Source organism: Schistocerca piceifrons, chromosome 3 (genome assembly GCF_021461385.2).
Source record: "Schistocerca piceifrons isolate TAMUIC-IGC-003096 chromosome 3, iqSchPice1.1, whole genome shotgun sequence".
Classification (NCBI taxonomy): Eukaryota; Metazoa; Arthropoda; class Insecta; order Orthoptera; family Acrididae; genus Schistocerca; species Schistocerca piceifrons.
Genome location: NC_060140.1, coordinates 308,500,233 through 308,523,206, shown reverse-complemented (window position 1 = coordinate 308,523,206; position 22,974 = coordinate 308,500,233). Strand labels below are relative to the sequence as shown.

The following is a 22,974-nucleotide window of genomic DNA, read 5'->3' as shown; positions in this document are numbered from 1 at the left end:
ATAATCAGATTTTGGAGATTAAGTTCAATTTTTTATTATTGTTGTTGTTATGGTCTTCAGTCCTGAGACTGGTTTGATGCAGCTCTCCATGCTACTCTATCCTGTGCAAGCTTCTTAATCTCCCAGTACCTACTGCTGCCTACATCCTTCTGAATCTGCTTAGTGTATTCATCTCTTGGTCTCCGTCTACGATTTTTACCCTCCACGCTGCCCTCCAATACTAAATTGGTGATCCCTTGCTGCCTCAGAACATGTCCTACCAACCGATCCCTTCTTCTAGTCAAGTTGTGCCACAAACTCCTCTTCTCGCCAATCCTATTCAGTACTTCCTCATTAGTTATGTGATCTACCCACCTAATCTTCAGCATTCTTCTGTAGCACCACATTTCGAAAGCTTCTATTCTCTTCTTGTCCAAACTGTTTATCGTCCATGTTTCACTTCCATACATGGCTACACTCCATACAAATACTTTCAGAAACGACTTCCTGACACTTAAATCTATACTCGATGTTAACAAATTTCTCTTCTTCAGAATCGCTTTCCTTGGCATTGCCAGTCTACATTTTATATCCTCTCTACTTCGACCATCATCAGTTATTTTGCTCCCCAAATAGCAAAACTCCTTTACTACCTTAAGTGTCTCATTTCCTAATCTAATTCCCTCAGCATCACCCGACTTAATTAGACTACATTCCATTATCCTTGTTTTGCTTTTGTTGATGTTCATCTTATATCCTCCTTTCAAGACACTGTCCATTCCATTCAACTGCTCTTCCAAGTCCTTTGCTGTCTCTGACGGAATTACAATGTCATCGGCGAACCTCAAAGTTTTTATTTCTTCTCCATGGATTTTAATTCCTACTCCGAATTTTTCTTTTGTTTCCTTTACTGCTTGCTCAATATACAAATTGAAAAACATCGGGGAGAGGCTACATCCCTGTCTCACTCCCTTCCCTGCCATTTATTTTTTATTAGGAATTACAAATAAAAAATTTAAGTATTTTAATGATTCTTTATTCTTTATGTTTTTGGTGCATAGCTTCCACTCTTCAATTAAGTACCTTGTGATACACCACATTTTTTGTTTTATTATCAGGCGCAAGAGCAAACAACGCAGATGGTCTTCCGACCCATGAACATGACACATATAATTGACCATGTGAAAAACATGGATATTGCAGATTTAAACCTCAAACTTTCAAGGATGGCAATTTCATTTTCCCACTAAGGCATCACAATCCGTGCGTTTCTCCGGAAAACTTCAATGCGTCACAATACGCTCAAACAACGTCCATCGGCCCAATGCAAACGAAAGGATACAAGCAGTAATCAGTGCCGCAATCGTATCTAAACGCTGCTCGATTCAAATCGTCACGTGATAAATCTCTTCTTGTGCGTCGAAAATTATCTACATATAAATCTCTCGAAGTGGCCGTGCGGTTCTAGGCGCTACAGTCTGGAACCGAGCGACCGCTACGGTCGCAGATTCGAATCCTGCCTCGGGCATGGATGTGTGTGATGCCCTTAGGTTAGTTAGGTTTAACTAGTTCTAAGTTCTAGGCGACTGATGACCATAGAAGTTAAGTCACATAGTGCTCAGAGCCATTTGAACCATTTTTTGTTAGTCTCTGATGTTCGCTCGACGATTTCGCATTGCCAACCCAGCCGTTTCGCGGGCTGCCTCACTTTGCTCTTGTGATTGAGAAGCACGAAGTCGACCCATACTAACGCGGCGCTCTTCATGGGCAATTTGTTGCTCTTCTTCAGTCCTTTCATTCGCAATGTTTTGTATCCTTCTTGCACTACGGCTTTGTCGAGAAATATTCGATCGTCTTGGTCGCGGCATTGTTAATGATGATTCAATGAAAATACTAATTATTTCTTTAAATTTTTAATTAATGATGTATACTGATACTTAGCCAATGACGTTTAGCTGCCATTTGCGTTTTGTTATTCCATGTCAGATGCGTTTTTGCTATACCACGTTTTATAGTGACGTTTAGCTGACATTTGCGTTTTGTTATTCCATGCCAGATGCGTTTTTGTTATACCACGTTTTATAACGGTCGAACGCGATAAAAAGTATCCTATGACCGTCTCCTGGTTCTAAGTTACCTCTCCACCAATTTTCAGCCACATCGGTCCAGCCGTTCTTGTGTTATAAATAGTGTAACTAACACAATTTTCTTTTATTTATATAGATTTCGCGTAAGGATCAAATTCCTATCTTGAGAGAGCTTTTTCAATAATGAAAAAGGAATAGAGTGATGAAGTAAACATATTATGTTCCTTAAAACTTGTAAAATCTGAAAGGCATGTCACACTGAACTATAGCTACAGTGGTTAGAAATTTTTTGAAATTGTTAAAAATGACTAGAGACTGTGACTAAAGAAAGAAAGAGATAAATTTGATCTTTTCGGAGATCAGCATATATCATTTTCTCATGATATTTATTATTTTGAGTGTTTTGTAAGTGTTTGAACAAGTTCTGCAGTATTTACATTCAAAGCTGTGAATAACGATTACAGTGACTCCTTGCCTAAATAAAGAACCGAAGAAAACCTATGGTTCTGAGGATGCATTGACGAACATGGAACATTGCAAAACCTATCACGAATTTGAACTTCAAACTCTCGGTTGTCCTAAGATGGCGGAGCTGGTAGCTTTGCTCTTATCACACCAGAGATTATGATGAGCAGAGTGTCTCATTGCCATGAAGTTCGACACTAGGAACGCTCTGCCCTTCTTTCCACCAAGAAAACCCGACCACCAATCACCTCCAAAGATACATCTGTCTGCGTAATTGCTTCTTTAAGAAAGTATCCTTCCAACAAGAAGCGAAATGTCAACAAAACATATGATTGCAATTTCCTCCTCTCTTTTGTAAAAAGCTTCCCTCTGTGTGTTACATCCTCCTGGTTTCACAAACACAGCACAATGCGCTCGGTATAAGAATTTACTGCACCAGAACCAGTTACCATGTATAGTTTTTGTAAATTTACTTTGGTGCGATCCTAAAAGGCGCTATCATTCAACTCATTTAGTTATCTACATGTAAATGCTCCCCATGAACCACGGACCTTGCCGTTGGTGGGGCTTGCGTGCCTCAGCGATACAGATAGCCGTACCGTAGGTGCAACCACAACGGAGGGGTATCTGTTGAGAGGCCAGACAAACGTGTGGTTCCTGAAGAGGGGCAGCAGCCTTTTCAGTAGTTGCAAGGGCAACAGTCTGGCTGATTGACTGATCTGGCCTTGTAACAATAACCAAAACGGCCTTGCTGTGCTGGTACTGCGAACGGCTGAAAGCAAGGAGAAACTACAGCCGTAATTTTTCCCGAGGGCATGCAGCTTTACTGTATGATTAAATGATGATGGCGTCCTCTTGGGTAAAATATTCCGGAGGTAAAATAGTCCCCCATTCGGATCTCCGGGCGGGGACTACTCAAGAGGATGCCGTTATCAGGAGAAAGAAATCTGGCGTTCTACGGATCGGAGCATGGAATGTCAAATACTTAATCGGGCAGGTAGGTTAGAAAATTTAAAAAGGGAAATGGATAGGTTGAAGTCAGATATAGTGGGAATTAGTGAAGTTCGGTGGCAGGAGGAACAAGACTTCTGGTCAGGTGACTACAGGTTTATAAACACAAAATCAAATAGGGGTAATGCAGGAGTAGGTTTAATAATGAATAGGAAAATAGGAATGCGGGTAAGCTACTACAAACAGCATAGTGAACGCATTACTGTGGCCAAGATAGATACGAAGCCCACACCTACTACCATAGTACAAGTTTATATGCCAACTAGCTCTGATGAAGAAATGTATGATGAAATAAAAGAAATTATTCAGATTGTGAAGGGAGACGAAAATTTAATAGTCATGGGTGACTGGAATTCGAGTGTAGGAAAAGGGAGAGAAGGAAACATAGTAGGTGAATATGGATTGGGGCTAAGGAATGAAAGAGGAAGCCGCCTGGTAGAATTTTGCACAGAGCACAACATAATCATAGCTAACACTTGATTTAAGAATCATGAAAGAAGGTTGTATACATGGAAGAACCCTGGAGATACTAAGAGGTATCAGATAGATTATATAATGGTAAGACAGAGATTTTGGAACCAGGTTTTAAATTGTAAGACATTTCCAGGGGCAGATGTGGACTCTGACCACAATCTATTGGTTATGACCTGTAGATTAAAACTGAAGAAACTGCAAAAAGGTGGGAATTTAAGGAGATGGGACCTGGATAAACTGAAAGAACCAGAGGTTGTACAGAGTTTCAGGGAGAGCATAAGGGAACAATTGACAGGAATGGGGGAAAGAAATACAGTAGAAGAAGAATGGGTAGCTTTGAGAGATGAAGTAGTGAAGGCAGCAGAGGATCAAGTAGGTAAAAAGACGAGGGCTAGTAGAAATCCTTGGGTAACAGAAGAAATATTGAATTTAATTGATGAAAGGAGAAAATGTAAAAATGCAGTAAATGAAGCAGGCAAAAAGGAATACAAACGTCTCAAAAGTGAGATCGACAGGAAGTGCAAAATGGCTAAGCAGGGATGGCTAGAGGACAAATGTAAGGATGTAGAGGCCTATCTCACTAGGGGTAAGATAGATACTGCCTACAGGAAAATTAAAGAGACCTTTGGAGATAAGAGAACGACTTGTATGAATATCAAGAGCTCAGATGGAAACCCAGTTCTAAGCAAAGAAGGGAAAGCAGAAAGGTGGAAGGAGAATATAGAGGGTCTATACAAGGGCGATGTACTTGAGGACAATATTATGGAAATGGAAGAGGATGTAGATGAAGATGAAATGGGAGATATGATACTGCGTGAAGAGTTTGACAGAGCACTGAAAGACCTGAGTCGAAACAAGGCCCCGGGAATAGACAACATTCCATTGGAGCTACTGACGGCCTTGGGAGAGCCAGTCCTCACAAAACTCTATCATCTGGTGAGCAAGATGTATGAAACAGGCGAAATACCCTCAGACTTCAAGAAGACTATAATAATTCAAATTCCAAAGAAGGCAGGTGTTGACAGAGTTGTGAAAATTACCGAACTATCAGTTTAATAAGTCACAGCTGCAAAATACTAACACGAATTCTTTACAGACGAATGGAAAAACTAATAGAACCCAACCTCGTGGAAGATCAGTTTGGATTCCGTAGAAACACTGGAACACGTGAGGCAATACTGACCTTACGACTCATCTTAGAAGAAAGATTAAGGAAACGCAAACCTACGTTTCTAGCATTTGTAGACTTAGAGAAAGCTTTTGAAAATGTTGACTGGAATACTCTCTTTCAAATTCTAAAGGTGGCAGGGGTAAAATACAGGGAGCGAAAGGCTATTTACAATTTGTACAGAAACCAGATGGCAGTTATAACAGTCGAGGGACATGAAAGGGAAGCAGTGGTTGGGAAGGGAGTAAGACAGGGTTGTAGCCTCTCCCCGATGTTGTTCAATCTGTATATTGAGCAAGCAGTAAAGGAAACAAAAGAAAAATTCGGAGTAGGTATTAAAATTCATGGAGAAGAAATAAAAACTTTGAGGTTCGCCGATGACATTGTAATTCCGTCAGACACAGCAAAGGACTTGGAAGAGCAGTTGAATGTAATGGACAGTGTCTTGAAAGGAGGATATAAGATGAACATCAACAAAAGCAAAACAAGGATAATGGAATGTAGTCTAATTAAGTAGGGTGATGCTGAGGTAATTAGATTAGGAAATGAGACACTTAAGGTAGTAAAGGAGTTTTGCTATTTGGGGAGTAAAATAACTAATGATGGTCGAAGTAGAGAGGATATAAAATGTAGACTGGCAATGGCAAGGAAAGCGTTTCTGAAGAAGAGAAATTTGTTAACATCGAGTATAGATTTAAGTGTCAGGAAGTCGTTTCTGAAAGTATTTGTATGGAGTGTAGCCATGTATGGAAGTGAAACATGGACGATAAATAGTTTGGACAGTAAGAGAATAGAAGCTTTCGAAATGTGGTGCTACAGAAGAATGCTGAAGATTATATGGGTAGATCACATAACTAATGAGGAAGTATTGAATAGGATTGGGGAGAAGAGAAGTTTGTGGCACAACTTAACCAGAAGAAGGGTTCGGTTGGTAGGACATGTTCTGAGGCAGCAAGGGATCACCAATTTAGTATTGGAGGGCAGCGTGGAGGGTAAAAATCGTAGAGGGAGACCAAGAGATGAGTACACTAAGCAGATTCAGAAGGATGTAGGTTGCAGTAGGTACTGGGAGATGAAAAGCTTGCACAGGATAGAGTAGCATGGAGAGCTGCATCAAACCAGTCTCAGGACTGAAGACCACAACAACAACAACACATGTAAATGAGAAATATGTACCGAAATTATTCTACAGTTTTCATTTTCGTTGTCAGCCGTTTTTCAATTCACAAGGTATACATAATACAAGTGACTGAACGACTTGGTAAACTATTTTTACAGCCGAAAGATGCCATGGAAACTTAGAAGAGTAAATTTTGTATGTGATGTATATTCTTTCGGATATGTTCGAAAGAAGAGACGCCATTTTGATCTCTTGTGGCAGTATTCCAACTAAAACCTAATTACTCCCCACTCAGATTCTCCTTCATTGCCTTTTTTACGCTTTTATTAATTATTCTTAACATTATATGCTCACTACATTCCTCATTTCTTAGTTTCATGTTTGTTTGGTGTGGAATCACTAGTATCGCCAGAAAGTTCTCTGGCATCCACCACTGTCATTTGTTTTGTTATATTACCTCAACATTCCTCTTGCTCCTTTTGCTTCAAACATTTTAGTATTTCTCCTGGTATCGTATTTGTACCTACTGCATTCCCCTTTTTCATTCCAGCTATTGTACTATTTACTGCATCCATTATGATCGTTGGCCCTTTGTCATAATCATCCACACTGTTCAAGGACTCAAGTTCCAGAGTTTTTGGTTTGTGATATGTGCCATATAAATCTTTTAAATTGTCCCCTCATCTCTGGAGGATGTCCTCGCGATCTTTGCACACTACATTTACGTCTTTACTTGAATTTCCTTCGTTGCACTTCCTGGTCTGTTTTGATTCCATGTTTTAGTCCTTACTCTGTTGTTCACTCAATCATATCTTCCCTTTTTCTCCAGTTGCTCAATCCATCGCCCTTATATTCTGGCCATTTTTCTCCTTACCTGCTCTGTTTCCCTACGCAGTTCGTTATTTAGCCTTCGGTAAATCTTTCTCCCATCTTAATTTGTCTAGTTTCTGAATTTCCTTCTCTTCTTCGTCTTTGAGCTATTTACTGTGTTACCCATTACTTTCTTTCCGTCCTCCAGTTTACATGACCGAATGTCTGAGAGCTGCGGTTATTTCATGGAGGACAATGTAAGAGCACAGACCGTCAATGCGTTTATGACGACGAAGGTTCGAGTCCTCCATCGGGCATGAGTGTATGTGTTTGTCCTTAGGATAATTTAGGTTAAGTAGTGTGTAAGCTTGGGGACTGATGATCTTAGCAGTTAAATCCCTCAAGATTTCACACACATTTGAACATTTTTTATTTATGACGGTATTACGAGGTGTTTTGGACGACAGGAAAGTTCTGATAACTCTGTCGTAGACACGTTGGCGAAGTATAATTTTGCATCGTCCTGCAAAGTCTTTTCATTAGTTGGAAATTTTCAAAAAAAGATTGTCGGATATTGTGCACATAACTGTCGGAAGTTTTTGTTTGATGGAACGAGATCGGTACGATAATTTCTGTTGCACTAGTTGCATACCACACTCCTATTTTCATTTCATGCAGAGGCTCTTGATGTAACTGATTTTTAGATTTATTACGTCTATTATTCTCAGAGCTCATGTACCTCGATAAATGCAGCCAGGTTTCGTCAGAAATAACTTTTCAGGAACAGACTCTCTATCATACACTGACTTCAATAATAGGCTGCACTATCGACGTCGAGCAACAGTATCTGAACTGATCAGTCGATGTACGGCCGTTGCTTTGTAAGGTCCCAGTTTGCGTCTACGCATATAATTTCAATGGGCCGCTGACACACCAGTCATGGCGCGATTTTCTTCCAAGGCCGCTTCTCTACGTCTAGATTAGCTAAAATCGATACTCCACCTGGCCGAGTCCGAGAAACGGGCCACAGGCTCACCAGTGGTCTAAGCCGCCCCCCTTTGTAATGGTTCCTGCACCATGCCGGTCACAGAGCCTGCCTCCTATGTGAAACACTCTGCATTTACTGTTTTCTTTTAAATAATTAACTATATCAGTCGCAGCAATGTTTTCAAGTTTATGAATTCCTTTCACTGCTGCAAACGACAGCCTGAAGATAATGAAGGAGTCTGTGTGAGGTCCTGATTTGCTTGGACAAGGAATATGGACAATAGATTCGGATGTAAAGAAGAGGGTGTAACTGCTTTAGATACTTTTTTGCGGTTGAAGGTTAGCTGCATGTGCAAGCTTTCCTGTATTTCAATTTTAGCTCTGAAGATGGCATAAACCAGTAATCAAGGTTCCATACATTCCGAAGAACGCATATGATGGCAGGTGTGAATATTTCCGAACTGTCAGTTTAACACTAGGACCGCCGAGTGGTCAATTTGACCACTTTTTATATTTTAACATGTTATTATTCGGTCAATTTCTAATCTACGCTGTTGTGAGTTAATGACTTTTCCTAAATGTTTATGTAGATCATATAAATAGTCCAATATTTATTTCATCTTCATTAGTTTTGTTTGAATGACCACTTATACTTAAAACCGCTGAGTGGTCACTTTGACCACATTACATGTATATTTGAAAACAGATTATTTAAAGAGTGTTGTGCGTCACTCCCCGGATTTATTCTTAGCACTCGTCAACAATGTACTAAATATGTTGGTTACTGAAGTTCATTCGCATTGTTTGAATTTAAAAGCTCAACAATGCAATATGTCATTTATTGTTTGCTATTGGGTTTCGCATAAACAAGACTGATTATTTGAATACTGGTCTCAGAGCAGTAGACATGGCTCAGATGTCACAGCGATACAAACTACGGGCACGGCCACTTTCAGATGAAGAAATTGTCACACTTTTGTATGAATCGGATGCTGAAAATGATCCTGAAGTTGAGGACCTTGTGGAAGATTCTACAGATGAAGATTACCAACCTGTCGCTAATGTGGAGAGTGACAGCTCCGAGACTGAAGATGAGGGTCATTTACATTCACTTATATTATTATTATTGTTGCTACATGAATAATGATCACTATTATAATAGAGCTGACACTTCTACAGCTACTTCTGTTACTGCTATTTTATTGTGTGCTATGTTATCTTTATAATAAGTTGTAGCTTTCTAATTGCCTCTTTCCTCACGCAGTTGCTGAATCAGGACCAAGCAGTAATATAAACAATGCTAGAGAAGGACCTACCCTGGGTAGAAAAAGAATTGCACCTCCTTTAAGTGGACCAATACAGAATCGACGTAGGAGAGGAGAACGAAGTGAGGGTTCACTTCCAGAACCTGGCTCAAAACTCCTGGGGAAGGATGGGATCACAGAGTGGACTGTAGCAGACTTCGGTGTTAGTACTCCAGGTAGGATAGGTCAACAGAACATATTGAAAGAAACACGGAGACCTACTCCACACGCAAAGTGGCACGTCTCAAATGATAATGTTTCGAGTGCCTGGCGCCTTTTAGTTGATCAATCAATGTTGAAACACATAAAGAAATGCACAGAAGCAGAGACACAACGGCTTCTTGGAAATGATTCCTGGAGTTTGCATTTACAAGAATTAGATGCATTAGTTGCTTTATTATATGTTCATGGTGTACTAGGTGCCAGATGTATTGAAGTAGATGAGTTGTGATCGAAAAAGTGGGGAGCTCCATTTTTCACTGACACAATGAGCAGAAACAGGTTTCGAGAAATTTTGAAATATCTCCGTTTTAATGAAAAAAATACATGGTTGGAACGTTTGAAAAGTGACAAATTTGCACTTATATCAACTACCTGGAACCATTTTATAGAAAACTGTCATTTGAATTACGTACCTGGATCAAATGTCACTGTGGACGAACAACTTTTCCCCAGCAGAACCAGGTGTCCGTATTTGCAATATATGCCGAATAAGCCTGATAAATTCGGAATCAAATTCTGGCTTCTAGCGTATGTAGAAACAAAATATTTTTGTAATGGGTTCCCTTATGTAGGAAAGAACGAACAGAGGGCACCTAATGGGAAACTTCCAGAACAAGTAGTAATGAAGTTGGTAGCTCCATATCGCAATAAGGGGCGAAATGTGACTACTGATAATTTTTTCACTACGGTCACACTTGGGGAGAGACTGGAAAAAGAGAAAACTAGTCTTGTCGACACTATCAACCGTGCAAGAAAAGAAATTCCGAACACTATAAAAAAAAAATGAAAACTCCTCTTTATACGTCTGTTCTCTTGAAAAGTGAAGGTGGTACTCTGACTGTTTGCCAAGGGAAAAAGAACAAAAATGTTCTTCTGTATAGCACCATGCACACAGATGTTGAAATACAATAGCACAAAATTTGCTGTAGATGTCTTGGACCAGATGCTGAGGAAATATTCTGTCCGCTCTGGTACTCGTCGATGGCCTGTACACGTATTTCACAATATCCTTGATTTAGCAGCCATCAACGCAGGGATCATTTTCAAGCTAGTGACAGGGATCAAAATAAGTAGGAGGAATTTCATCCTAAATCTAGCAGAAGAATTACGTAGAGCCTATGTGGAAACCAGAAATCAGCAAAGGGTGCCAAGGGATGGAAAAGAAAAGGAATAAAAGGAGGATGGTAATGAAGAAAGAGAAGAAGCGGAAATTCCTGCGAAAGTAAGAAAACTATGCCAAACGAGGAAATGCAGAAACAAGACAAATGAGTGTGCAGTAAATGCTAGAAATATGTTTGTGGGCCGTGTACATATAAAGTAATAAAGACAGTAGTTTGTAATGCTTGTAAGTAGGATTAGGTACTATACATGGTCGTATTTTATGATAGGTTTTTCTCTTAACATATTCATAGGTACTTAGTTTCTCCACGTAAGATTAATTTCTATTAATTTTAAAACTACTGCAATACAATTAGTATGGTTGCAGATAAATATTGTGAACCATGTTCTTTAATATTAGTAATATTATGTTCCCATTGTTGTTGTAAAATACAATAATACTGTTATTAAACGTAATGAAAGTGATACATTGTTATCAAGGTTATTAATATTTACATTAAACAGCACAGCATGTACTTACAAAGAAAGTGGTCATTTTGACCACATCGGCGGTTCTAAGTATAGTACTAGATCCGGCGATTCTAGTGTTAATACATCGTGGTCGCAAAATACTAACACCAATTATTTACAGAAGAACGAATAAAACTCTGATAGAAGTCAACCTCGAGGAAGAGCAGTTTAGTTTGGATTCCGGGGAAATGTAGGAACACAGAAGGCAATACTGTATATACGATTTATCTCAGAATACAGATTAAGGAAAGGCAAACTTATGTTTACAACATTTGTAGACTTAGAGAAAGTTTTTGACACTACATGAAATGTAGTCACAGCTGCGAATACTAACAACCATCACCCGTGTAAGTAAATGATTACAATGAAAATTTGTCCCGGACCAGAATTTGCACCCAGATTTCCCGCTTTACACCAGCGGTCGCCTTAACCACTTCACCTATCCGTGCACGACTCACGACCAGACCCAAACCTGCATATGTTGTCGTTCGTGCGTCACAACCTGTACTCTTATACACATGATCCATTCCCATACAAGGGAGGACGTTTTAATTGAAAGTCGCTGCGCCGGCCGTTGTGGCCGAGCGGTTCTAGGCGCTTCCGTCTGGAGCCGCGCTGCTGCTACGGTCGCAGGTTCGAATCCTGCCTCGGGCATGGATGTGTGTGATGTCCTTAGGTTAGTTAGGATTAAGTAGTTCAAAGTCCAGGGGACTGACGACCTCAGATGTTAAGTCCCATAGTGCTCAGAGCCATTTTGAAAGTCGCTGCGTGGTATCGACGGATAAATACAGTACTGCAGTGGCTGTGTCGTCAAGAAAAACGATACAATGCCCGAAGGAACATTGCGTCGTTTTCCGTAACAACACAAGTATTGTTGTATCGCTTTTGACAATGTTGACTAGAATACTTTCTTTACATTCTGAAGATAGTAGGGGTAAAATACATGGACCTAAAGGCTATTTACAACTTGTATAGAAACCAGACGACAGCTATACGAGTCGAGAGGAGGGGGCATGAAAGGGAAGAAGTGGTTGGGAAGAGAGTGAGACAGAATTGCAGCCTGTCCCCGTTGTTATTCAGTCTGCAGGTTGGAAGTGGTTGGGAAGAGTTGAGACAGAATTGCAGCCTGTCCCTGTTGTTATTCAGTCTGCAGGTTGAGGAAGAAGTAAAGGAAAGCAAAGCAAAATTTGGATTTGGAATTAAAGTTTAGGGAGAAGAAACAAAAAATTTGAGGTTTGTCGATGACATTGTAATTCCGTTAGAGACAGCAAACGATTAGAAGGACAGTTGAACGGAATGGATAATGCCTTGAAAGGAGGATATAAAATGAACATCAACAATAGCAAAACAAGGATGATTAAATATAGTCGAATTAAAATAGGCGATGCTGAAAGAATTAGGTTGAGACACTTGAATTAGTAGATGAGTTCTGTTATTTGGGCAGCAAAATGACTGATGATGGTCGAAGTAGGGAGGATATTACATGTATACTGGCAATGTCAAGAAAAGAGTTACTATTTAATACAGATTCAAGAGTTAGGAAGTCTTTTCTGAATTATTTCTATGAAGTGTAGCCATATATGGAACTGAGAAATGGACGATAAACAGATTAGAAAAGAAGAGAATAGAAGGTTTTGGAATGTGGTGCTAGAGAAGAATGCTCAAGATTAGATGGGTAAATCACGTAACTAACGAGGAGATACTGAACAGAATTGGGAAGAAAAGAAATTTGTGGCGCAACGTGACTAGAAGAAGGGATCATTTGGTAGGACACATTCTGTGACATCAAGAGATCACCAGTTTAGTATTGGAGGGAATTGTAAGGGGTAAAAATCGTAGAGGGAGACTAAGAGATGAATATAGTAAGAAAATTCAGAAGGATGTAGGTTGCAATAGTTATTCAGAGGTGAAGAGGCTTGCACAGGATAGAGCAGAATGGAGAACTGCATCAAACCAGTCTTCGGTCTGAAGACCACAATAACAACAACGAGCAGATTCAAATGAAAACCTTAAAAGTACAATAAAAGTCTTAAAAAGTGTAATATCGATTTGGCAGTTGGCACGAGTTATCCTTATGTTTCGACAAATTACCAACAGTTTGCAGCCTTTTGTTGCATCACGCAAAGGGAAGTTGTGTCAGTGAACAGACGGCCACTCCATTGTCGACTTGCACCGCGTTGGAGCAGTGGCCTGTGGTGAAGCTGTTAAAGCTGTGGAAATGCGTCTTAGCATGAAAGCACTGTACGGTAATTTATGAGTGTCCCTGCGCCCAGTGTACGAGTCGTGCAGGAAGTTTAAGAGTCGTAACTTCTGTGAAAGACACTCCGCGCCCGGGCCGGGAATACCGCATACTGACGAAAGGAAGCAATGCTGCAACGAAAGAGAAGGGAGGCGTATTACTGTAAATGAACAGCCACTGTTTTGGGTGTTACTGTCCGTGATGTGCTGCGTATCAGTATTGTCTCCTCAAGATGGAAACCACGTTAGATGAATGCTGACTTGAGAGATAGTCGCATTGGTGCCTGTGATAAATATGCAGATCGAGGCCAATGAATCTCTTGACAGAATTGATATGAAAATGAAACCTGAAACGAAGAAATCGATAAAGAGCTGACGCTATAGCTCTTCGCCAAAACAAAAGCAACGACAAAAAAAATCCGCACTCAACCATCGGCACGTAAATTTATGTTCACTCTCATTTGGAATGCGAAACGGGTCATTTTGGAGTATTACATGGAGAGGGGATTAACAGCGACCAGTAATTTACATTAAAATCTGCTACGAAATCACCTCCGCCTCGCAATCAGGAGGAAATGACGAGAAATTTCTGACTGGAGATGTTTTGTTGCAGCAAGACGATGCTCGTAACCATACAGCCCGTCCAACCGTAGCAACAATACATGTTATGAAATATGAATGTCTCAAACATCCACGTCACTGGCCTGACCACGCCCCGAGTGACTTACGTATGTTCGGATGGCTCAAACAAGAGTTAGGTGGAAAGCATTTCAGAAGTGATGAAGAGGTGAAAACTGCACTAGAGACTGCATCGACAACCCAAAGAGTTGTTCTCAGAGTTATCCACACATTTCCGAAACTGTAGAATGCATCCATTACATGTTATGAGGACTACGTCGAAATGTGACATACCTGTAATTGTTATGTATTACCTCATTTGCATACAAGTAATTAATTAATGTTTTAATTTGAGTTACCCTCTTAAAAAGGAGATTGAGTCTGTATGGACATGAAATGGAGATAAGAAATTTTGCCAAATGATAATAAATCAAGACCTTGCACTGTCGACAGGCGTTGATATATACCAACGGGGACATTTGAAAATGTGTGCCCGACCAGGACTCGAACCCGGGATCTCCTGTTTACATGGTAGATGCTCTATCCATCTGAGCCACCGAGGGCACACAGGATAGTGCGACTGCAGGGACTTATCCCTTGCACGCTCCCCGTGAGACTCACATTCCCAACTTAATGTCCACGCACTACGTTCGTAGTGCCCCTACCCATTACACTCATTACTCGCGGCAGACAATCTTACCGAGTCCCGTAAGAGTTCGGGCGATACGTGTGCATCCGCACAGAAGGAGGAGGTCAATGGCCGGTTAGCCTTAACTATATATGGAGATGGTATCTGTTCTTTCGGACATGTCCGCGGATGCACACGTATTGCCCGAACTCTTACGGGACTCGGTAAGATTGTCTGCCGCGAGTAATGAGTGTAATGGGTAGGGGCACTACGAACGTAGTGCGTGGACATTAAGTTGGGAATGTGAGTCTCACGGGGAGCGTGCAAGGGCTAAGTCCCTGCAGTCGCACTATCCGCTGTGCCCTCGTGGCTCAGATGGATAGAGCGTCTGCCAAGTAAGCAGGAGATCCCAGGTTCGAGTCCCGGTCAGGGCACACATTTTCAACTCACCCCATTGAAGTATATAAACGCTCGTGGCAGCGTAAGGTCTTGATTATTTGATTCTAGAGCGCTGTGTGGTCACCGATGGTATCTGTTCTTCCTGACATATAAAGAAATTTTGCGTTCCGCATGTCACGCGGGTGGAAAGCTGTCTGGTGACAGATCCAGCTGAGGAGAGATCAGCGCAATGGATGCATGTTACCTTACGACAGCTGAACAGACACCAAACAGCGATACTGACGAGTCACCCACCGAAGTAATATTGCAGATGTTCGATTGATTTCAGGTTTCCATTCGATCGATACGTTCAAGTGACTGTATTACGTTTCTCGGAATTATAAATTCATAAATTTCGTAATTTGTATCTGAAAAGACGACAAGAAAACGCCACGTTTAAAAAATGTATCTTTCCAAAGTTGTAAGAACCCCTGGACTTTTTATCTCATGGAGGACGAATCTTTTTTTACACGGATCTGTCACAGGAATTGTTGAAAGAGAACAGTTATTTGACGCGGTATTGATGGCACTGAACTACTGCCCCTAGATATTTTAATTATAGAAGCATTACGAAAGAAATCGTTTGCTTTTAGCAAATTGCTCCACAGTTGGGCAGAGCGCGTTTCGGTTGCCTGAGGTGACGACTAAGTAGCAGCAGCAGGCAGCAGGCTTGTCATTACGGCCGTCCGCCTGACCTTGGTCCCAGCAATGGAGGGACTCGGGACCAGAGACCTCTCAGCGTACGGCAGCAGCAGCCCGCGAGGCTCAGAGCTGCGAATTTGTGTGGTGGTCATGTTGTGTCGAGCGGTGTCGTTATCAGATGGAGCTAATGGGCAACCCGTAAACGATGCGTCTCGAGATGGAAGTGATTGTGTGAGAAGCCGACTCCATAACCCGAGATCGCCAAGCAGGAAGGACTTCAGCCGAATTTTCGTGTGGACTTTGAGAGACTGGCCAAATTTTCGGCAGGCAACAGCTGCCCGTCAATCACGTCACCTGACTTTGCTCTGTATGCACTTAAACGAACACACACAATTTAGACTTTCAGATACCCTATTTGATCAAAAGTATCTGGATACCAATTAGTGGTGTGTCTACCCTTCGCCATTATGGCGGCTTGCAATCTGCTGAAGACACTTTCGATGAGATGTTTGAATGTCTGTGGAGCAATGGCAGCCCATTCTTCCTCATGAACCGAAACCAGAGAAGATAATGGAGTTCAACGCTGGAGTTCAGGAGCGAAGTCTACGTTCTAACTCATCCAAAAGTGTTCCACTGGGCTCGGTTTGAGACTTTGGACAGGCCAGTCCATTTCAGGAATGTTACTATCTACAAACCATTACCACCCAGATGCTGCTTTATGACGGATTGCAATGTCGCGTATTGTAAGAACAACGCCTCTATATTTCACTGTTGGCACTATACACGATGGCAGGTAACGTTCTCCAGACAACCACCAAACCCTTTCATCGCATCGCCACAGAGTATAGAGTAATTCATATCTCCAAATCATGCGTTTACAGTTTTCCACTGTCCAGTGGCGGTGCTCTTTACACAACCTCATGCTTCACTTTACACTGACTACAGGAATTATGAGGAGCTGCTCGACCATTGCACCCTATTCTCCTTACCTCCTTACGCCCAGCTATTGAGATAGCTGGACTGCTGAAATCACTTTGGAACGCACGAGTGATTCCTTCCGCTGGTTTAGTGTGATTTTATACAACAGCCGGCCGGCCGCTGTGGCCGAGAGGTTCTAGGCGCTTCAGTGCGGGACCGCGCGACTGCTACGGTAGCAGGTTCGAATCCTGCCTCGGGCATGGATGTGTGTGATGTCCTTAGGTTTTGCGGTGACTGTTGCTTCGCGTTTCCACTTGACAATATCACCAACGCTCGGCTTGGGTGGTTGTAGAAGGGTTCAAATGTTCCTTATGGATTTGTTAGCCACGTTAAATCCAATGACAAGTCTACTTTCGTAGTCCCTGAGCTCTCCAACAGTCCCATTATGCTACCACAACTTCTCTACTTAACAACACAATACTCGCTGCCTCTTTTTATACTAGCGGATACGGCTGTCGTAACATCTACTGGTCAGTTTCGCATTACTTAAGTGGTTCAAATGGCTCTGAGCACTATGGGACTTAACTACTGAGGTCATCAGTCCCCTAGAACTTAGAACTACTTAAACCTAACTAACCTAAGGACATCACACACATCCATGCCCGAGGCAGGATTCGAACCTGCGACCGTAGCGGTCACGCGGTTCCAAACTGACGCGCTTAGAACCGCACGGCCACACCGGCCGGCATTACTTAAGTGGGTCCGGATATTTGTGATCAACTAGTGTACTTGTCTGGACCATATTGTCCCAATATTAACTTAAACCTGTCCCCCTGTCCCGGTTCTGACCACAGTTTATGGGATGTCTTCCTTGGTTGTAAGGCAAATGCCAGAACAGGAAATCCCACCAAAATATTCCTAATTGGGACTCCCCCTGCTCCATTATCAGTTCGCCTCTTATTTGGCTCAAATTACCCTCACTTTGCAACGAGTCAGAACTTTAGCAGCCCACTCTCTTTTTCAAATGCCCAATACATCTTTTATTAAACTGTGACGTCATGTCTGATTGATAAATCTTACGAATACTGGAGACGGTTATTTTAATGTTTGTTTCCGACAATCGGACGAGAGTCAGGGGAGGCGTTTACGTCCATATAAGTACATGTGTATTGAATTTTTTATCCTGTGCGTGAATCGACCTACGCACTGCTTCCTACGCTTACAGGGATCTATATTTAACGACAGTACAGGAATTATGAAAGTCAATCAATTGAAGTTTATTTATCTTTGAAAAAGTGTGTAGCCTCTGGTCTGTCATACCTAGTCCCATAGTACACATTCTGTCTAGCCACAATGAAAAGATTCACCTTGTAAATTACGTTCAGAAATATTTAACTGTCCCTCTAGCCCACTCAATAAATGATATGACTTCTTCGGATACCCAATAATATCGGCGGTTACCTTAACAGTATCCAAATTGCCACGTGGTATCTGTGATTGCTACTCGCGTAATATTCCACATTTCTTTTTTCCACTTATAACTTCCGCTGTTACACTTATAAACGTACCAAATTTCTCCCACGTTCACATAAAGACTTACTCTATTCATACCACTTTTCGAAATCATAAACTAGTATTTCTTTGACGACTTCAACTTTCTCCGACACTTTCGCCGCATCCCGACCGTCGCCCTCGGCCGCTCGTCCAACTCTGACTGTTTCTCCTCCCGTCCCCCAAGCACGCGCAATCTAATACTTCCCGCCCGTTGGCGCAAGACTGCTCCTTCTTGAATCTTCTAGAAGGCCCTTCTTGAATCTTCTAGAAGGCCAACTATATACTAGTTACCAGAAGGAAGTGACTGTGGCCGATTGTTACTCGCAGTAAAGGATCGGTAACTGCACGATTGCAACTTTAAGCAGGCCACTCGCCTACGCCACAGGTTAGTCTTTCACGACGATGAACTGCTTAGTTCCCTCTGATAATTGTACAGTTCGCACAGTCTTGTCGTCGCCACTAGTCACCTGAAACTCAGCCTGTTCCTATCTTGACCTTTGTGGGAAAACTACTACCCAAATCCTTCCGAACGTTTTATACAGAATGTGCTTCATATGCCAATCGTGTAAAGGAAAGCGACCGCGTACGATATTTTAGTAGAAAAACCAACTTCCGAAGACTGATACGACACGTGATACTTTATAGAAGGAAACAAACAGTTCCCAAAGAGTTAAGAAATAAGACAGCTGTAACCCCAGAGCATACTGTATCTGTCCTTTTTCTGTCACTTTGTTGTCACGAGCGCTTCGCGGAACACGGAAGTCTGAACATAATTGAGGGTAAAACTGAATGTAGCGTACACTTATTCAGTTCAGGTAACTGTACAGGTCTAGATTTGGACAAATAACTGCACATTTAAAGAGTATATGTGTAAATCCCTTCAAGGGTACGACACTGAAAGTATGGTATATCCTCTGGCGGCCGTCATGTTTTCCGCAGACTTCACGCAATGTGAATAATTAGGTGGCCTCTCAAGAAGACATGCAGTCATCCATCGAGTATAACAGGGGATAGCTTTTGCTAAGTGGCGATAAATCAGCGCTTCTAATATATTATTTGATAGCAGATTAAAGCAAATGCCATTCACACATGATTAGGTGTTTAAGTATGGGGGCAAATGAAACATTCTATTGCCAAGCAGTATATGTGTGCGACGAGAGGCAGAATTAGTAAAAGATCGACACATAGTTCTTTGTTCTGGAAATAATAAGAACCGTCCAGAAAAAAATACTTTCAATACCAAGAAATCTGAACTCTTTCAGTGTTTACTGATTGGATATCCATCTTTGAAGTTAGTAGCCATTAAGCTTTGGGGAACATCTCCCGTCTCTGTGTAATGTATGTTAGATATATTATTCCGGCTCTAATAAATTTATGATGTGATATGAAATTACAGAAAACGTTTTCTGTACCTTATTTTCGAACCATATAATGTAAAAATCACGATACACTTCCATTTTAAAAGGATGCCTCAGTGGGCTATGCAGTAAATGAGAAACGATTTTAACGATCTGTGTAGTATTAAATTTATTATACAGGGTGCGGCAGCGTTCATAGTAGGATATTAAAAACTCACCATAAGGCAGTAACTGAAATTTATTTATTACCTCTTACGTCAATTAATAGTTAAAGGTATGCCATTTACTAATGTCTAACGAGGGAACATCCCCATCGCACCCCCCTCAGATTTAGTCATAAGTTGGCACAGTGGATAGCCCTTGAAAAACTGAACACAGATCAATCGAGAAAACAGGAAGAAATTGTGTGGTACTATGAAAAAATAAGCAAAATATACAAACTGGGTCGTCCATGCGTAAGATAGGCAATATTAAGGCCAATATGAGGCGAGGAGCGCCGTGGTCCCGTGGTTAGCGTGAACAGCTGCGGACCGAGAGGTCTTTAGTTCAAATCTGCCCCCGACTGAAAATTTTGCTTTCTTTATTTTCGCAAAGTTATGATCTGTCCGTTCGTTCATTGACGTCTCTGTTCACTGTAATAAGTTTAGTGTCTGTGTTTTGCGACCGCACCGCAAAACCGTGCGATTAGTTGACGAAAGGACGTGCCTCTCCAATGGGAACCGAAAACATTTGATCGCAAGATCATAGGTCAGCCGATTCCTCCACAGGAAAACACGTCTGATATATTCTATACGACTCTGGTGACAGCATGTGCGTCACATGACAGGAATATGTTGTCGACCCACCTAACTAGTACACTTGGCTAATGGGTAAAAAGATTCTTCTACCTTGCCCGATTTAGGTTTTCTTGTGGATGTAATAATCACTCCAAAAAAAGTGATGAAAACATAAGAGTTTGTCACATAAACTGAAAATAAAAAGTTAAAATTTTCGGTCGAGGGAAGATTTGAACTAAAGACCTCTCGTTCCGCAGCTGTTCACACTAACCACGGGACCACGGCGCTCCTCGTCTCACACTGCCCTTAAAATTGCCTATATTACACATGGACGACCCAGTTTGTATATTTTGCTTATTTTTTCATAGTTCCACACACCTTCTTCCTGTTTTCTCGATCGATCTGTGTTCAGTTTTTCAAGGCCTATCCATTGTGCCAACTTATAACTAAATCTGAGGGGGGTGCGATGGGGAGGTTCCCTTGTAAGTCATTGTCCATTGCGTGGATTACTTTTTGAATATGACTCCTGTCAAATGATGCCCCCTCTGCACAACACATTCATCTAGGCGGCGTTGGAAGCTTTCCATAACTCGTAACGTATTCCCTGGGACATTCCTGACAGCAGTTCTGATGCGATCCTTTAAGTCAGGAATGGTGGCCAGAATTTGCGTGGATTTCTTACGACAGACATTTCCCGGTAGAGTAATTTCCCGTTTTACTGACATTTACTGGCCGCCTCGCTCACCTGACCTTTCATGTGCAGACTTTTTCCTTTGGGACTACCTGAAGCAAGAAGTGTTCCGAACACGTTGTGCCACCATTCCTGAGTTGAAGTCCCAGGGAATACGTTACACCGTGTTACGGAAAGCTTCCACCGCCGCCTAGATGAATGTGTTGTGCACAGGGGGCATCATTTGACAGGAGTCATATTCAAAAAGTAATCCACGCAATAGACAATGACTTACACATTAGTAAATGGCATACCTTTAATTATTAATTGGCATAAGAAGTAATAAATAAATTACAGTGACAGCCTGATGGTGTGTTTTTAATATCCTACTATGAACGCTGTCGCACCCTGTATAACGACTAATCCCCAATAAAATACCGAACACTGCAATACTGATAAGTTTTTGAACAATTATTACGAAATAATATTAGTAATACTATGTCACAAGACCAAATATTTACTTCATTCAGAAAGGAATTGTCTGCACGTTTCCATCCAGATTTTTACCGTCTCCCGCTTCTCACGTAACTACTGTTGTCCACTGTCTCCTTCTGTATTTGCTGGAAGTATTAGCATCTGTATCATCATCTTCACTCCTACTTTTGCAGCAATATCCAATGAGAGAAATCGCCGGTAGTTCTGGCTGTGATATTTCAAAACACATAGTTTTCCTACAGTTATAAAGAAAATTTTGAAAGTTGGGTTGGGTTGTTAGGGGAAGGAGACCAGACAGTGAGATCATTGGTCTCATCGGATTAGGGAAGAACTGGGAAGGAAGTCGGCCGTGCCCTTTCAAAGGGACCATCCCGGCATTTGCCTGGAGCGATTCAGGGAAATCACGGAAAACCTAAATCAGGATGGCCGGACGCGGGATTGAACCGTCGTCCTCCCGAATGCGAGTCCAGTGTTTAACCACTGCAAAATTTTGAAAGTGCGGAGACATAATCAGCATTTATAGCCTGTAAGCATTATTGGTAATTTTAGTGTATTATGGGCTTTTTTTGGATGATTAAATACTTTCTGATATAGCGTTAGTCCAAAATATATTAGTGTTGTAGTAGTATGGATGCAGGGGGCGGGGAGGGGGGGGGGGGAGGAGCATATTGATGTGGATGTGGAAGTTTGAGAGACCGAATCAAGGGTAAGTACGTACGTCCAGCGATTACTGACTGCGATTTGTCAGGATTTATTTTGATGTGTCGGAGGTTACACATTGAGATGAATCTGGTGGGACTGTTGAGAAGCTTGGAAGGTTGGCTGGAGGACAAAGAAGGCGGTGTCGGGGGAACATTGGAACAAACTGATGAAGGTAGGTAGCAGGTCCTGTGTACACGAGGTACAGGAGGGGATGCATAACTGATACTCGGAGAATTCCTGCAAAAGGAAGATAGACTGGATAGGCTTGAGGGTGACAGAAGAGGGGTTGTGTTTCAGAAGGAAGCTATGTCAGACGTAATTGACTGGAAGTGCATGTATTTGTAGTCTGAAAAGAAGACCGAACGCCATACCTGGACAGCAGCGTTTTCAAGATACACAGAGACAATAAGCCGGCCGCTGTGTCCGAGCGGTTGTAGGCCCTTCAGTCTGGAACCGCGCGACTGCTACGGTCGCAGGTTCGTATCCTGCCTCTGGCATGGATGTGTGTGATGTCCTTAGGTTAGTCAGGTTTAAGTAGTTCTAAATTCTAGGGGACTGTTGACCTCAGGTGCTAAGCCCCATAGTGCTCTGAGCCATTTGAACCATTTGATTTGGAGACAATGACGTCGGAACAGCGTTTTTCTCAGTTGTAAGGAAAGGCGGTGTGAATAATGTTGGGCT

At 41.7% G+C, this 22,974-nt stretch overlaps 1 protein-coding gene across 1 annotated transcript in view; it reads right to left on the bottom strand.

The window, feature by feature from the left end:
* Positions 1-22,974, bottom strand: part of LOC124790034 (integrin alpha-PS2-like) — a 434,380-nt gene that overhangs the window by 245,384 nt on the left and 166,022 nt on the right. The window lies entirely within an intron of this gene.